Source organism: Scyliorhinus torazame, chromosome 14, assembly GCF_047496885.1.
Source record: "Scyliorhinus torazame isolate Kashiwa2021f chromosome 14, sScyTor2.1, whole genome shotgun sequence".
In the NCBI taxonomy this organism is placed as follows: domain Eukaryota; kingdom Metazoa; phylum Chordata; class Chondrichthyes; order Carcharhiniformes; family Scyliorhinidae; genus Scyliorhinus; species Scyliorhinus torazame.
Genome location: NC_092720.1, coordinates 158866702 through 158881828, shown reverse-complemented (window position 1 = coordinate 158881828; position 15127 = coordinate 158866702). Strand labels below are relative to the sequence as shown.

Here is a 15127-nt window from a genome sequence, read left to right as displayed (position 1 = left end):
CTTCCTCCCACTTGCTCTGATCCTTCCCCAGGAGTGCCTCCTTGTCCACCAGCTCTCCATATAAATCTGCCACTTTCCCCTCCCTCGTGTCAGCCCCCCACCTCCGATGTGAATCCTGGGGACACATCTAGATGTATCTGTGGAGCAGGGAAGGCTAAGAACGTTGAGGATCACTGAGCCTCCCGGGGAGGGGGAGGGGAGGGGGCATGGGTAGAGAAGGGTGAGGGGAGGAGGTGGTTGTTCGGGGAGTGGGGTGGCACCATTGGGTGAATGGGGCATTGTTGGAAACTTGTGTCACATTAAACACCTTCCGCCAGTATAGCGCCTCTGTCACTTTCTTCCGCAATGCGGGCGGACCTCTGAACCCTTGGCCCATCTCCCCAGGAATCCCCCCACCAGGCACACCACGTGCAGGTGATGGGTGTGAGCGAGCACTCAGCAGACAGACAGGGGTCAGACTATGGCATAGATTGAGGAGCATCAGTGCTCAGCTCTGCGGGTCATCATCACTCCCCTGCCCTCGACAATGACCCGCTGACAGTGTCAACACAGTCCCAGCACATTGGAGTGATGTTACTCCCAGAGGGTGGGGAATGGGGGTGGCATCATTAGGCACCTTTGCTCACAGGCGTAGACCTGGGGGTGCTGGGCTTGCCCCCCCCCCCCTCAGTGCTCAGCGAGATGTGGGGCGTGTGGCACCCTCGGCTGGGGCTGAGGGCCCAGCCACCCATCAGGACAGGGTGAGGCCCAGAGGGGCAGGCCCGCGACAGCCCAGGGTACACAGGCGTCGCTGGTCTTTTGAGCAAATGATGGACAGCACATGTCGCAGGAGGCTCCTCCTCAACAAGCAGACATTGTGGAGCCTGTGCCATTCCCTCGCAGTCTTGGCACCACGTGGAGAAGGAGGAAACCTGCTTCTTGTGGCCATCAAGGTCACCGTAGCCTTGAACTTCTACACCTCAGGATCATTCCAGGGCTGAGCTCGTTAAGATGCCGGGGCAGCAGGATTCTCCACCGTCGCCGGGAGGCACCAGATCCATGGCTGACAGACTGCACGCATGTTGCCTTTCGCTCACCGGGACATCTGGTCGTGCCCTCCATCAACAGAAAGGAGCTCCACTCCCTGAACATCCAGCTCATATACGGCCACCTCCCTAGGATCCTGCACGTGTGTGCACACTTCCCAGGGAGTGTGCACGACAGCTACATCCTGGGTCAGTCAGACATTATGCCCTCTTCGAGGACCACCCCAGGTTGGTTCTTGGGGCATAAGGGATATTCGCTTTGGACCTGGCTATTGACGCCAGTACAGAGGCCGGGGACCGATGTGGAAACCTGTTGCAACAAGGCCCATGTGGGCTGTCAGTGAGCGGTGTATCAGACTGCTCAAAATGTGGTTCCGATGCGTCGACCGCTCCGGTGGTGCACTGCAGGACAACGCCCGGAGGGGTAGGGTGTGGAGGGCGGTGACAACACACGGTGTAGGTCGTTGACCTTCTTGTGGCACTGGGTGCTGGCCCTCCTAGTGACACTGTCCGAGCTGACGGCCGCTGCCACTTCCTTCCAGGCACAACTGGCTGCCCTGTGACTGACTCTCCGGGATCCCCAGGTGAACAGGACAGCCCTCCTGGCCTTGGCCACTTCTATGAGCCTCCACAGGTCTACACCCCGGTTCATGGGGCCGTACTCTCGGCGCCATGGCTGCGAGCTTAGTTGGGTTGGCTGTGCAAGAGCAGCTTTTGTGCTACTCTACCTTGGTCGTGGGGCGCAGTCCCAGCAAATCAGCTTGCGAGCCTTGATTTGCGGCATGAAGCCCGTGGGACCCCTTAAGTGGACCGATTAACGGTGTATTGTGGTGATGGTCTTGCCGGGTCGAGCGCCGGGATGATAGTGGCAGTTCCCCCTTTTCATTGAATCGCGCCTCAGTCTCACACACAACGAGGATGAATTCACCCTTCACAATACCATATCCCAGCCGCAACCACCCCCCCAACCCCTCCTCCCACCTGCGACTAATTCCACCGAAGCCCTCTCTCTCTCTCTCTCTCTATCAACTAGTTATTGTGCGCTACATTAAGTTTATCAACTTGTCGTGTATTATTGATGGTGTATGACCCACATCTGTTCCCAGCCTCATTCCACCCCGCCCACCTTGTTTACACACACCCTGATCCTGAAGAGAAACAAGACAGGGATATGAAGCCGTGATCAATGCAGTAAGTTTTATTTCTGATTACACCACATTATTCAGACAGCAGTAATACAGGGTCAGGGGTTAGGGGAGTGAAGCAATCAAACAGAGTCTGTTTCCCAGTAATGAAGCTTTCATTCAGTGAGAATGTGGAGAGCTCGGGCTGGAGGGAATCCATCAATAGCTTTCCCAGGCCGATTTCCTGTTCTCCAAACGACTCACCACCACCCTGACCCCCTTGACCCCACCCACCATCCGCCCAACCACCCCATAACCACGTCTTCCCGGACCGTACTCCCACTGCCGCTCCTCAGTCCCTCTCCCCGCCATTTCCTCAGCATCTTTCACATCATCCCTTCCAGTCAGGACGCTTTCACCAGGATTAATCCCAGTCCTGGCGCTGCCGTGCTCTGGAAATTAAACAAAACATGAGGAATGAATTAAAAGCTGGTTCCGCAGATGGAGGGAGAACAACGAGAAGCCATGAAGCAGAGTCTGTCGGTGTCTCTGGGTCTGATCCGGGACCGCACAGCAAGGTAAGTTCTTCTGTATTCAATAAAATCCCAGAGTTCCCTCCCTCCCACTCCCTACCCAGTACAGACTCCCTCCCTCCCACTCCCTACCCTGTACAGACACCCTCCCTCCCTCCCACTCCCTACCCTGTACAGACTCCCTCCCTCCCTCCCACCCTACCCTGTACAGACTCCCTCCCTCCCACTCCCTACCCTGTACAGACTCCCTCCCTCCCACTCCCTACCCTGTACAGACTCCCTCCCTCCCACTCCCTACCCTGTACAGACTCCCTCCCACTCCCTACGCTGTACAGACTCCCTCCCATTCGCTACCCTGTACAGACTCCCTCCCTCCCACTCCCTACCCTGTACAGATTCCCACCCTCCCACTCCCTATCCTGTACAGATTCCCTCCCTCCCACCCACTCCCTACCTCCCTCCCACCCACTCCCTACCTCCCTCCCACCCACTCCCTACCTCCCTCCCACCCACTCCCTACCTCCCTCCCACCCACTCCCTACCTCCCTCCCACCCACTCCCTACCTCCCCCCCACCCACTCCCTACCTCCCTCCCACCCACTCCCTACCTCTCTCCCACTCCCTACCCTGTACAGAATCCCTCCCACTCCCTACCCTGGACAGACTCCCTCCCTCCCACTCCCTACCCTGTACAGACTCCCTCCCTCCCACTCCCTACCCTGTACAGACTCCCTCCCTCCCACTCCCTACCCTGTACAGATTCCCTCCCTCCCACTCCCTACCCTGTACAGACTCACTCCCTCTGTCCCACTCCCTACCCTGCACAGACTCACTCTCTATCCTGAAGGGCTGCTTGGAGGAGGGCGCGTTCCCCTCATGACGGACAGCCCCATACCCACTGTCTGATACCAGAGACAGAGAGAAGGAAGATTTGATATTTATGTAGAACTTAAGCTGAAGGATCCGAACAGTTTCTCAAACCTGAAAGTCCAATAGTGTTTTATAGGAACCACTGCAGCCAATCAACTCACAGCAAACTCCCACAAACAGCCAATGGGATAGAGCGATGGCGGGATCTTCCCCTCCCGTCAGGACCAGGGTGGGGGTCAGGAGGGGGGGTGGGGGGGGGGATGGGGGTGGGGTTGGGGGGAGGGGGGAGCGGGGGGGGGGGAATTCTGAGTTAGTTGGAAGATGTAGGACAAGATTCTCTGTCGGCCGACGCTGAAATCTGTGCGAAGAACCGGTTTCACGGCAAATCACAGTCCTCTGGCACCTCGACAGTGGTGATGATGCGTTCCAGAACGCACGTATAGTAAACACCGTTGGCATATCATTAGCAGGCCCGACCCAGCATTCTCTGGGGCCTCCCTGATTCTCTGCCACCAACGGGGCAAATTCCCGACGGCAAGATTGTGGTTTTAAACATCTTGAAACTGGCGTTGTGGATGATGTGGGAGAGAGAGGAGAGAGGACACGGAGAGGCACAGCCGTCGCGGAGCGTTCCGCTGGCAACGGAAACGACAGCCGACGCTACCCCTGGCAGCAGGAACAGGTGACAGAGCCAGAGTCCCCACTGTGCCGGGCACTGACAGCACCATGCGTGGGATGGGCAGGGGGACATGCGGGGGCAGGGTCCACAGAGCCAACCAGGGGTACCGTGTAGCCCATTGGAAGTGTTTGGGCATGGGGGTACTCACCATTGTAACATATCTGCATTTCACCCCCTGCAGACCAATGGATATTGGAATACAACCAGCAATGGTGGCCTTCCTGCTCGTCGCTGCAGCCCTGGGGGATGCTCTGTGGCTGTACGAGCTAGAGCTGATCGAGGAGGACGAAGCTGCAGCAGTGGAGCGTGTAGCAGCAGAGCATGCAGCCGGGGAGCTTGCCCCAGAGGAACAGGAGACAGCCGCCCAGGATGGAGAGCTGGCTTCCCATCAGGCTGAGGAGGAGGAGGTGCCAAAGAGGCATCACATGAGGCCTTGTGTGTACCAGCACGGCCTGTCGTTCAAGTACCTGCCGGACACGGCATGTCGTTGAAGACTTCAGCTGAGCAGGGAGACATTGCGACATATCTTCCAGATCATGGCATACCTGGCACCACGGTGAAATGGGGAAGGACACCCGCTCCCGATGGCCATCAAGGTTACAGTCGTCCTGAACTTCAGCATAATGGACTCCTTCAGGTTCCGAGTGGGTTCCTATCTGGGATTTCACAGAGGTCGGTGCACAAATGCATCGGCGCCATCGTGGAGGCCCTGTGTGCCCGGCAGGTACATCCATTTAAATGTGGACCGAGCCCACCAGGATATCTGGCAGCAGGGTTCATCACCAATGCCGATATGCCCAGGTCCAGGGGGTGATCGAAGCGATGAATGTCCCACTACGAGCACCTGCAGTAGACAGGTCGCTCTACACAAACCAAAGTGGTTCCACTTGATGAACATGCAGCTGAAATGTGACCATCATATGCGCCCAATACCCAGGCAGTGTGCACGACGAGGCACACTCGCCAATTTCTGACATGTTGACGATGCGCCCCTCCCCCCGAATTGGAGGGTTGGCTCCTGGGCAACAGGGATATCCACTGCGGTCTTGGTTGAGGACACTTTTCCAGAGACCACAGGTTGTAGGTATGGCGGGTTTGCGGTTGGTGACTGGTGAGGGAATGGACACTGCATCCCATCCCCACACCGCACCCTCCCGCACCGTCCCCTCCGTGATACATACCTGCCGCACTATGGCATGTGTGCCCTGGGTTGCCAGTAGCAGTGGGATGGAGGGTGAAGCATTTTCCACCGATCACCTGACTCCTGCACATGCGAGCTGGGCATTCGATCACACGGTGCCATCGGATCCCTGGGGTGGTGCTGGTGGGGATGGTCGGGTGGGGGAGGGGGAGGAACCCAGCCCACAAAGTCTGCCCATTCCCGCCCCCCTGCACCCCCTCTCTATTCTCAGCCCAGACCAGCCCATCCCTCAGACCCATCTGACAGAGCACCGAGGCAGGTTGTAACAGTGTTACCAGCTGTTTAATGTACACAAATATACACAGATACGTGCCCTAGCCCCTATAACTAAACTGTGCCCTGCACCCGTGACAGCTTAACTGGTGTCTACCTAGGGCCTTATGGTCTTGAATGCTACACCTACGTGGATCCTCGGTCAGTCGGAGTGGAGGCACCCCCGTCACCTGGCACTGCCAGTCGTGGAGGCCCGCTTGGTCCTGACCAGGGTCTGCATGCTCGCAGCCATAGAGCACAGGGAGTGGACCTTCGCCTTCTGGGACTGCACCACATCACGCTGTGAATGCGCCAGCTCCCTCTGGGAGTGGGCACCTCCCTCTGTGTCTGCGCCACGTTGGCCAGCGTCTGGGCAATGACACTGATGTTCGCAGCCATGCCCTGCTGTGACTGGGCCACGATCAGGAGAGTTGCTGCAATTTCCCGATGGCTCTGGCACATGGATGCCTGTGAGATGCCAACCCTGCCCTGGGCCTCAGAATGCCCCAGGTCTTGGACATGCTGATCCATTGCGGCAACTATCACCCCCAATGCCTCCACCGTGGACGTGTGGTGTTGGTCGAGGTGGCACGCATGGTTGGCTCACGGTTGGACTCTTCACCTGCACCTGCAGGTGCTGGATGGTCGCCGACAACCCCTCATGTATTCCCTGTCTCTGTGACGGCATCTCCACTATAGATGGACTGTCCAGTCCAGAAGCCAGAAAGCCATCTGGACGGCAGCTAGTCCCTGGAGTCGGCCTGCCCTCTGACCGTCCGCCCCCTCGGGAGTTGTTACCTCTGCCTGATGTTCCGGAGTAGCTGTGTGGTGCGCAGCAGGGGGTGTCCCACGGGCCTCTTCACTAAAGTGCTGAAACGAGGTGAGTGTCTCTGGGATGTTGGAGAGTGTTGAAGACGGCTGTGATGGGAAACCTTTGTCACCCTCCGACTCAAGCAGCGGGGTGTCCTGCGTCTCGTGTCGAGGGCTGCCGTCCATGCTGCTGTCACCATCACTGCTCGGCACATGGGTGGGTTGGGGGAGGGGTGGTGAAGGGTCAGGGGCCGCAGGGCCAGTGGTCCCCCTCCTGTTTTCTCCTTTTCCCGGCGATTATAGGCGGCCTTCCTTTGTTCGGGGGTGAGGGAACAGAAAAAAAGTGTTAGACAGACCGACACACAGCCCAGGGGACGGGTAGCTGGTGTTGGACAGACCGACACACACAGCCCAGGGGACGGGTAGCTGGTGTTAGACAGACCGACACACAGCCCAGGGGACGGGTAGCTGGTGTTGGACAGACCGACACACACAGCCCAGGGGACGGGTAGCTGGTGTTAGACAGACCGACACACACAGCCCAGGGGACGGGTAGCTGGTGTTAGACAGACCGACACACACAGCCCAGGGGACGGGTAGCTGGTGTTAGACAGACCGACACACACAGCCCAGGGGACGGGTAGCTGGTGTTAGACAGACTGACACACAGCCCAGGGGACGGGTAGCTGGTGGCCTCAGTGGCCAGGGCACCCTGCCACAGCAGCCAATATGGGTGTCAGCGTGTGGCCGTCCTCCGGGTTGGGCGAGGTGTGGGACGGGATTAGTGCGAGGGGCACAGTGCTGCCACCTGACCCTGGCCGCCCTGAGGAGGTCGCGCAGTCTCTTCCGGCACTGCTGGCCGGTGTTGCTGACGGCACTGAACGCCTCTGCCAGTTGTGCCCAGGCACGGCGAACGGCGATGACTGGCAGCCTCCGTTCCTGGCTGGGGTACGGGGTCACCCACCTCTCCTCCACTGCGTCCACGAGGGTCTCAAGCTCGGCATCACTGAACCGTGGTGCTGCTGTCCTCGCTGCCACCTTGTTGGCTGGGATGGTGTGTGTGGGGAGTGAAGTGAGTTTATACGGCTGCAGCTTGTCAGCCTCCTGAGTGTCAATCGCGAACCAGTACCTGGGTTCTGAGGCCAATTACAGGGTCTCCCATCTGGATCAATGCTCCAGCTGAGATCAAACAACTCGCCCTTCCCCCAACACCCCTGCAGCAGTTTGTGTTTTCATTGTTGATCTGGATCAGCTCCCAACACCCACCGTCCCCTTGACCCACTCAGATAGTGACTAAACCATCAGGGGATTTACCTGTGGAACTAGTTTACAGTAAATTAGTCAGTAAATCTTGCAATCTCACAATCACCGACTCAATCAAACCGTGACGTTCAAAGAAAATTAAATAGGTTTGAATTAAACTATATTGAACACCAAGTTCTGAGTTTTTAGAGAGATGAGCAAATGTTTACCTGCAGCAGCGACATCTGAAAAGGCTCCAGTGGGACTGGACTGAGTCAGCATCGGGAGAAAGAGTACAAGGAGCAGTCCTTTCAGCATCTTCAGTGAGTGTCTCAGAGTCGGTGTCAGAATGCTGGTGTTGATCTCTTTTGTGTCTAATCTTGGAGTATTTGATGCTTTTATGATCACACACATGGGCAGTGTCTCTGCTTTCTGGTGATATCATTGGAAACAGGCATTTTCCTGCCTCCTCATTTCCATGAGTGTTGCCTTCAGTCAAGTATGACTCACTCTGCTGGTTAGCTGAATAATCAGAAGGGGGGCAGCAGTGCTCATGGCTCGTGTTCCAGTGAGTGTGTGACCCTGAGAGACAGCCTGTCTCTCCTAAAGGGAACTGCACTTCTGCTGCATATATATTCTGACTGCACAGATGTTAGAATCATAGAATTTACAGTGCAGAAGGAGGCCATTCGGCCCATCAAGTCTGCACCGACTCTTGGAAAGAGCACCCTCCCCAAGCCCACACCTCCATCCTATCCGCTAACCCAGTAACCCCAGCCAACACTAAGGGCAATTTTGGACACTAAGGGCAATTTATCATGGCCAATCCACCTAAACTGCACACCTTTGAACTGTGGGAGGAAACCGGAGCACCCGGAGGAAACCCTCGCACACACGGGGAGAACGTGCAGACTCCGCAAAGTCAGCGACGCAAGCCAGGAATCGAACCTGGGACCTTGGCGCTGTGAAGCAATTGTGCTGACCACTTTGCTACCGTGCTGCCCTATACTTTCCTGCTTTTGGATTAACTGCCCCTTTTTCTGAAGCCCAATATCACATACATTTTGATAATCACTCTCTCGTTATTTCTGACCACTTTCACAGATCTGTCCACCTACAAACCAGAAACATATGTCCGTGCACTCTTTAGAATGGAGCTATTGGGCGGGATTCTGCGTTTCTGAGACTAAGGACGCAATCGTCCGGCCTCATTACACTCGCGCTCAAGCGAAACGAGCCTGATGCCAAAAATGGGAACCGTGCCAGGCGCCAGACAGTCTGCGATGCAACCAGCCTGCTCCGCGAGGGGAGATCAGACTCTCGACGTAGCCCTATTTCCATACAATTAACGAGAGCCACTCCATAATCAACGGCCTCCCCTCACACAGTGGCCTCCCCAGCAAGGGGTCACGCTGGGGTTGATTTGTCCTTTTTAAAAACTTGTACCTGATGGAAGGGCTTCTGTGGGGAGCTGAGGCGATGAGTAGCAACCTTTGCTCAGAGGAAAAGAGCCTCGGGGTGTAGGGCTTGCTGCCCCTGTGCTTGGGGGATGGGGACCCTCCACTGGGGGTGCGGAAGCCCCTGCAGGAGTGGGTGCCATTGGAGTGTGGGGATGGCGCTGGGGGAGGCGGAGGGCAACCGGGGGGCCCAACCGCTTGCTGCATCACCTTGCCAACATGCCTGGATCATGTGTACCCGTTCTGGGGGCAATCCTCGTCCCTGCCTTTCTGCCCCCGGATCACCCATAACCCCCTGATGCGACCATCAATCCACACGAGACGGAGAGTTGAAGTGAACTGTGGCTTTAATCAGCTAGAACTGTGCCTGCCTGCGACTGCTCTGCACTGAGAGCCGCCTGCAGGGCAGCAGCTCGATATCCCTCTCCTCAAGGGGGCGGGGCCAGGGGGCAGAGCCAACAAGGGCACCAACCTGATACAAAGTGGTGTAATGCAATACAATGGTCCATAGGTGGAGCCCACAAGGGCAACAACATAGTGTTGTGTTGGGTGCTCTGGATCCGTGGAAGACAGACAGGCCACTAACACTTAAAATAGTACAACACTATTTTATTAAGTTAGAAACTGTTGAACATACTTTCACTGTGGGTTAACACGATGTATGATTAAACTAAAGACCTATGCCTGTCCTAACCAGTCTATGCACTCAGCACATGGTGAAGATCTGTGCTGTAAGCTGTAAGCTCTGTCCTTCTAGAAAGCTGCATCCCGAATGAGCGGGAACTCTGATGCCCCCTGTCTTTATAGTGAGTGTGCTCTAACTGGTGATTGGCTGCGGTGTTGTGTGTGTTGATTGGTCTTGCTGTGTGTCCATCAGTGTTTGTGTGTCTGCACCATGAGATACTGGTGTATATTATGACACATAGTACAATACAATACCGTGGTGAATGGCTGTCATAATACAATCGCCATACCCCCCAATCAATGCTGCGGTCTATGGCTGCGTGTTTGAAGGCTATAGCCTCTGAGGAATTGGCAACTGTGGTTAAGTGAGCATTTCACACAACCCAAGTTATTCCTGTGGGTGAGCGGGCCATGTAACATGTGGGAGTCATTGCCTAGCATCCCAATCAGACCGCAGTGCCTGGACAGTGTGCCTGAACACTGCGGGAGGCAACACCACACACACATCAGCCAACATCCAAACACCCAGAGGATGGGACACAGCTCCGAGGGATATGTCCATGGCCAGAGGATGGGTGAGTGCCAATGTGGGAAATGTATTCACCTAATGCATGAGCTGTCTGTATGATACTGTAACCTATGACCTGGAAGTGGTGATACGAGCTACTTCCAGGTCCTGCGCTGTAACCCCGGTGGGCTCGCCTCTGGCTCCGCCCTCACCAGGGCCATATATAGACCGGCCACCTGTGGGTGGCACTCATCTGTACAACCGACTCTGGCTAGGCAAATTCATGATTAATAAAGCCTAATGTTCACTCGCTCTCTCAGTCTCCCGGTGAATTGACGGTATACCAATGTATTAACCATAGACAGCACCATGGAAGCCGCTCTAAAGCCAGACAAGCTCGAGCTCGACACGCACGCGTCAGAAGCCAAAGAGATATTTGAACATTGGCTTTGATGCTTCGAGGCCTACCTCGACTCCTCCACAATGCTGCTCACGGAGACCCTCAAGCTGTGACTCCTCCACGCTCGGGTGAGACATCGAATCTCAGTAATGATCGAGAAAGCGGCCACGTACGAGGCGGCTGTCACAACCCTCAAGGCTCATTTCGTAAAGTTCGTAAACGAGGTGTTCGCCCGACACCTCTTCACTACTCGCCGTCAACATGCCGGAGACTTACAGATCTGGGGTCCGCTCGAACTACATCAGGCAGTGCCTGCTGGAAAACGGGACCTTTGACCTGCGGGACACGGTAAAGCTAGCTACCTCATTAGAAATGGCCTACCAGAGCCTCAGTGCATTCCCCGGGGGCCCGGCAAACCCCTCGTGGACACCATCGCCGCGGCCCCCGTCGGACGCGACAACGTCACAGGCCTGCGCAGCGCACCTGCCAGCCCAGCCCCAGGAACCGCAGTGCTACTTCTGCGGCCAGGGTCAACACCCCCGGCAGCGTTGCCCAGCCCGCACAGCGATGCGCAGCGACTGTGAGGAAAAAGGGGCACTTCGCTAGAGTCTGTCCAGGCCGACCTAAGGCCCAGAAATCGAAAACGCACCAGGCCCGCCCCATGGACCCGCAGACCCCGCAATGTGGCTGCGTGCCTGCCCTGAACGCCCCTTCAGACGCGTCTTCAGCCTCGTGCGACTCGTGGGGTCTGCCATCTTGGCCGCCGGCTCCAACACCGATCGACACGGGCGACTCATGGGGGACGCCATCTTGGACGCCGGCTCCAGCACCGACCGACACCTGCGACCGATGGGGGCGGCCATCTTGGTCACCATCTTCACCCCACCCCGACACGTGCGACTCTTGGAAGCCGCCATCTTGTGACTCCACTGACCACACAGACTACTCGCAGCTGGGCACAGTCACCCTCGAAGAGTCGCAGCCAAAACAGCTGAAGAACTCCATGATGGTCGTCCGGGCACGAGACCTCCTGCCTTTTCAACTCCGGGAGCACGGAGAGTTTTGTCCAACTCGACAGGTTAATGCGTTGCTCCCTCCACACCTACCCAGCCCCCCAAACAATCTCCCTTGCCTCCGGTTCCATTTCGGTGCAGATCCGGGAGTGCTGTATCGCCAATCTCGCGATGCAGGGCGCAGAGTACGCTCGTTCTAAGCTCTACGTCCTCCCTCACCTCTGCGCCCCCCCCTACTGTTCGGATTGGACTTCCAATGGAATCACCGAAGCCTGACCCTACAGTTTGGCGGACCCTTGCCCCCCCTCATGGTATGCAGCCTCGCGACCCTCAAGATCTCCCCCCCCCTCCCCCCCTTCGCTCTTTGCAAACATCACTTCCGACTGTAAGCCCATCGCCACTAGGAGCAGTTGACTAGACTTGACCTTTATCAAGTCGAAGGTCCAGCGACTGCTGAAGGAAGGGATCATCAAGGCCAGCAACTGCCCTTGGAGAGGGCAAGTGGTGGTCGTCCGGACCGGGGAAAAGAATCGGATGGTTGTGGACTACGGCAATACCAGAAACCGGTTCACGCAACTGGATGCGTACCCTCTCCCACGCATAGCGGAGATGGTCAACCAGATCGCGCAGTACCGTGTGTTCTCAACGGACGATCTGAAGTCGGCCTACCACCAGCTCCCAATCCGCCCGGAAGAGCGCCACTACACTGCCTTTGAAGCAGCCGGCCGACTCTTCCACTTCCTCAGAGTCCCCTTCGGCGTCACTAACGGGGTCTCGGTCTTTCAGAGAACGATGGACCGAATGATGGACCAGTACGATTTGTAGGCTACATACCCGTACTTGGACAATGTGACCATCTGCGGCCATGATCAGCAGGACCATGACGCCAACCTTCAGAGGTTCCTCCAGGCCACCCAATCCCTCAACCTTACATACAACAAAGAAAAGTGCGTCTTCCGCACTCCCCAACTTGCCATCCTCGGCTACGTCGTGGAGAACGGAGTCCTCGGGCCCGACCCCGACCGCATGCGCCCCATCACAGAACTCCCTCCTCCCCACAGCCTCAAGGCCCTAAAACGATGCCTGGGGCTGTTCTACTAGGCCCAGTGGGTCCCAACTATGCCGACAAAGCCCACCCACTTATTCAAACCACCATTTTTCCCCTGACGGATGAGGCCCGCAAAGCCTTCAGATATATCAAGGCCGACATCACCAAGGCCGCAATGCACGCGGTGGACGAGTCCATCCCCTTTCAGGTAGAGAGGTAGACCAGTAGCATTCTTCTCTAGGACCCTCCACGCTTCCGAAATTCGACACTCCTCGGTCGAGAAGGATGCACAAGCCATAGTGGAAGCCATGCTGCACTGGAGGCACTACCTAGCCGGTAGGAGGTTCACCCTCGTCACCGACCATCGGTCGGTCGCCTTCATGTTTGACAACGCACAACGGGGCAAAATAAAAAAATGACAAAACCTTGAGGTGGAGGATCGAGCTCTCCATCTACAATTGCGATATCAAATATCGTCCTAGGAACCTCAACGAGCCCCCAGATGCCCTGTCCCGTGGCACATGCGCCAGCGCGCAAGATGACCGACGTCGGGCTATCCACAATGACCTCTGTCACCCGGGGGTCACCCGGCTTACCCACTTCATTAAGGCCCTCAATCTGCCCTTCTCCACCGAGGTCAGGGCAATGACCAGGGACTGCCAAGTCTGCGCGGAGTGCAAACCGCACTTTTACCGGCCAGACAAGACCCGCCTGGTAAAGGCATCCCGAGCCTTTGAGCGCTTAAGCATTGACTTCAAAGGGCCCCTCCCTTCCACCAACCGTAATGTATACTTTCTCACCGTCATCGATGAGTACTCCCGCTTCCCCTTCGCCGTCCCCTGCCGTGACATGACCTCGGCCACTGTAATAAAGGCACTGCACAGCATCTTCACACTGTTCGGTTTCCCTGCCGATGTCCACAGTGACCGGGGCACATCGTTCATGAGCGATGAGCTACGTCAGTACCTGCTCAGCAAAGGCATCGCCTCGAGCAGGACTACGAGCTATAACCCGAAGGGAAACGGGCAGGTGGACAGGGAGAATGCGACGGTATGGAAGGCTGTTCTTCTGGCCCTCAGGCCTAGAAGTCTCCCGACGCCTCCCCCCCCCCCCCCCCCCCCCTGCTGGCAGGAGGTCCTCCCCGACGCCCTCCACTCCATTTGATCGCTCCTCTGCACAGCCACGAACGAGACCACTCACGGCCATTTGTTTGTCTTCCCCAGGAAGTCCATCTCCGGGGTCTCGCTTCCATCTTTGCTGACGACTCCGGGACCTGTCCTTCTCCGGAGGTACATGAGGAGCCATAAGACCGACCCCCTGGTCGAGAGGGTCCAGTTGCTGCACGCCAACTCCCAGTACGACTACATCGCGCACCAGGACGGACGGCAAAATACGGTCTCCCGACGATACCTGGCCCCAGCCGGTTCCCTTGCCAACGTGCCTCCCTCTCCACTGCCCACCCCCCTGGGTATTCTGTATTGCCATTCGTCGACACTACCGCAACCCACCACCCCCCTGCCTACCTCCACCCCCCAACCGTCTCCGACACGCCGGACGAAAGCTCAAGCTCCAGACACAACGCCCCTGGAATCACCACCTGCAATAACCGTGCCCGCCGCACTGCCAGAGCTGAGGAGGTCTAAGAGAACGATCCGGCCTCCAGAATGACTGACCATGTAATGACCCCACGTCACCCCCGCTGGACTTGATTTTTTTAACAGGGGGTGAATGTGATGAATGTATTCACCTAATGCATAAGCTGTCTGTATGATACTGTAACCTATGACCTGGAAGTGGTGATACGAGCTACTTCCAGGTCCTGTACTGTGACCCTGGTGGGCTCCGCCCTCACCGGGGCCATATATAGACCGGCCACCTGTGGGTGGCACTCATCTGTACAACCGACCCTGGCTAGGCAGGTTCATGATTAATAAAGCCTAATGTTCATTCGCTCTCTCAGTCTCCCGGTGAATTGACGGTACATCAGCAACCGTGAGGGGGCCAGCGCCCGGTCCGTCTCATATTGTGAGCGGGTGTCAGGGGTACAAGGTCTGGGGCACAGTGAGGGGGAGCTAGCTGCAGCCTGCAGCACATGGGTTGACGTTCATGGTCACGGCGTGGGAGTGGGGGGAATCGATGGAGGGTCCCGGGGTGGGAGCCACAGCTGTTTGTCGATCTAACATCCTCTCCCAATGCCTTACAGATATTGAACACACTGACAGGGATTTTGGATGTAGAGGTTGCTCTATTGATGATGGTGCTATGCGATGTGGCCAGACGC

General features: G+C 56.9%; 1 long non-coding RNA gene across 1 annotated transcript; it reads right to left on the bottom strand.

The window, feature by feature from the left end:
* Positions 1–2208: 2208 nt before the first annotated feature.
* Positions 2209–8296, bottom strand: LOC140389363 (uncharacterized). The gene is made up of 2 exons (XR_011934360.1): positions 7967–8296; positions 2209–2601 (listed from the first exon to the last, which is right to left on the bottom strand). It is a non-coding gene; the product is annotated as an uncharacterized lncRNA (long non-coding RNA).
* Between the last annotated feature and the right edge of the window lie 6831 nt (positions 8297–15127).